Source organism: Pinus tabuliformis, chromosome 6 (assembly GCF_031772625.1).
Source record: "Pinus tabuliformis cultivar Carrire ecotype Pingquan chromosome 6, CPIR1, whole genome shotgun sequence".
Taxonomy (NCBI): domain Eukaryota; kingdom Viridiplantae; phylum Streptophyta; class Pinopsida; order Pinales; family Pinaceae; genus Pinus; species Pinus tabuliformis.
In genome coordinates this window covers 148,454,656-148,457,581 of record NC_142292.1, presented here as the reverse complement: position 1 = coordinate 148,457,581, position 2,926 = coordinate 148,454,656, and the positions used below count along the sequence as shown (strand labels likewise).

General features: G+C 40.6%; 1 pseudogene; it reads left to right on the top strand.

Moving 5' to 3' along the window:
* Window positions 1–363: 363 nt before the first annotated feature.
* On the top strand, window positions 364–2,330 carry LOC149257810 (glutamate--glyoxylate aminotransferase 2-like; annotated as a pseudogene).
* The last annotated feature ends 596 nt before the right edge of the window (window positions 2,331–2,926 follow it).

Genomic DNA, 2,926 nt, shown 5'->3' with positions numbered 1-2,926 from the left:
GAGGTTGCAGATGTTTTGTGTGAATTGCGCTCTGCGGCCTATTATTAATAGGGCCTCTGTAATACGCTTGCATATTGCTGTATATTAAACACCAAATCATTTCCATAAAATGCTAGAAGAGCTGCGCTTGTTAACTGATGATACGCTGGTTATAAAGAATAGAATCTAGGGTTTTAGGCGTGTAAACGGTTCGTAGTAAGGACTGCGTACATACAGTCGTTGTTGGGCAATTCCAGAAGTAAAGGCTTGGATATATTAATATAATTTGCAACGACAGCAACGTAACAAGTTCTGGTTATAACAAGGAGGAACTGCAGAGTCCGATATTTATGGAGTCCAACTCAGTTAAGACGAGTTCCCTTTATGAGAGATTTCATACCATTGGATTATGAGTATATTAATGAGAATGTGAAGAAGGCCGCTTATACTGTCAAATCGGAGCTCTATCTGCGCGCCTCGGAGCTTCACAAGGAAGGAAAAAAAGATTATTTTTACCAATGTTGGTAACCCACAAGCTTTGGGTCAAAGGCCTTTGTTATTCCCACGTCAGGTTATGGCATTGTGGCATGCACCGATGCTAATGGAGGATCCTAACGTGAACATTTTGTTCCCAGCTGATGTAATAGCAAGAGCCAAGCATTATCTTGCTAAGGACAACAGGTGGTCTTGGTGCCTACAGTGATTCATGGGGTCTTCCAAGTATCCGAAAGGAAGTGGCTGAATGTATTGAAAGGCGTGATGGGTATCCTAGTGAACCAGATCTTATTTTCCTCACAGATGGTTCTAGCAAAGGAGTCATGCAGATTCTTAACACTATTATTCCTGATGAAAAGGATGGGATTTTAGTTCCAGTTCCACAATATCCACTTTACTCTGTAGCTATCTTCCTATTTGGCGGCACTCTTGTACCATACTACCTGGAAGAGAGCGCAAATTGGGGAATTAAGAAAATCGGTTTTGGAAGCCCGTTAGGAAGGAATAACTGTTCGAGCCATGGTGATTATAAATCCAGGAAATCCAACTGGTCAGTGTCTAAGCTGAGATAATATTAAGGTGGTTATTTTAAAAACCATTCAGACATTGTTGTTTCCGTCGAGACTTGTGGGCCATAACCCACAGGCGTTGGATCGAAATTTACACATAAAAGGGGATTTTGGAAATACCCAAGATCTTTTTTTTCATCAGGTGGTATCAGAGCCCGGCTCTGTATGAAAGTTTATTGAGAAGTGTTGAAAACTGGAGATCGTCCTTTGGGAAAGGACGCCAAAGCTAAACTCTGTTGCATCACTGGTTATGAATAAAACAAATAGTATTTGCGCCAACGTGTTATGATGGCTCGGCGATCTGAATGGAATGTATATGACTCGTGTTAATGACATGCAGACTTATCCGTTGCCAATTCTCTAAATCAGCTCGAACTGTGGTTTCATGACCCCTAAAATCTCGCAACAAATCCTGGAAGCTGTTGAATGTCAGTTGTGATTTTAATTAATTGATTGGAACTGCTGTGCAGCGAGGAGTGATCGGTGGCGATAGAATAGACGGAGTACTCAATAGTGGTGGCCAACAAATTCCAGCAATTAGATTGAGGAAGCGCGGAGGATTCCAAGTTAATGGACGCCGAAGTTTGGACCACGTGTTCCAGGCCAGCAAAGATACAAAACTGTAAAACTACAGATGTTTGAGAAGTGGTGTTAAAAAAATTACATGTGTGGAAAGCGTTGTCTAGACGTGTAATATTAGAGCGGTTCACGGATTGATATTTTTTTATGTTGTGACAGATGTAAACAAAATGTATCGGTTGATTCAATGAGAAATGGTTGTGTTTATGGGTTAATTACAACAACACTAACGCAGTTGAGAAAATTATTTTCTGTTTTGTTGAAACCGATGGGTGTTACCTTTTATGCGTTGGAAATGGAATGCAGTGGGCTGCGCCAGGATGAAACAAGGAAAAACCCAGTTTGATGTTAAGAGAAACAGAGGTTTTATTTCTGGTAGTTCGGCGTTTTAATAGTAAAGAATATTGATTTATATGTATATTGAAGACTGTTGTTTGAGATTCTCTGGATTGAGCTTAGTTGCAGGTGCATTATTATGCATTCGAACAGAATAGAATTCTGTAAAATTCGATATGGGATGTATGAGTGATTGAAAATTTGCAGGCGATAAGTGCAGAGATAAATTATGACAGCAGATGTGCATGCAGACAGGGAATATCAGATTTTAATCTGACAGTCAAGCAAATTAGAGTACAACTAGGAGAATGGAGGATCATGCAGCTGAAGTTGCCAGAAGATTGGAAGAGAGGATCAGATTTTAAAATCTGATTGACAGTGAAAGTTCGCAGAGGAAGCATAAAGATTTGCCGGAACAGATTTGCAGAAGCGGTGAGGTTCTGAAGGTAACTGAAGTGCAGGTGAATGGAAGGACCAGATCAGACAAGATCTTGGAGGTAAGATGATATATTTTTTTTGAAGAATAGAATATTGTAGTCTTTGCATTGAAATATTATTGCAACTAACAGATAAAGGAAGCTGGTGAAAGTTTCTAGGTGAAACATAGAGGTGGCAGAACCTTGAGGAAATCCAATAGAGATTGGATAAGGAAGACAGTTGTAAACAGGGAGATGAGTTGAAGCCAGGAAGAGCAAAGAGAAGTGCTCAAAGGAGGTTCCAGAGATAGAACCAATTGCTTGCCAAAAGACCGAGTGAGGAGGGCTTGGTGAGGTAAGTGGCGGCAGGACAGGACTTGCTGCGAAAGAGGCTTTAGTGCAACTCATAGTAAAGTGAGTAAGGAACTCATAGAGATGGAAAGGATGATGACTAGTGACAGTCATAACAAAGGTTCTGAAATAAATCACAGCAGAGGACAAAAGGAGAAGGGTGCTAAGGCAGTTGGCATACAGAGACAGTTAAGCAAAGAG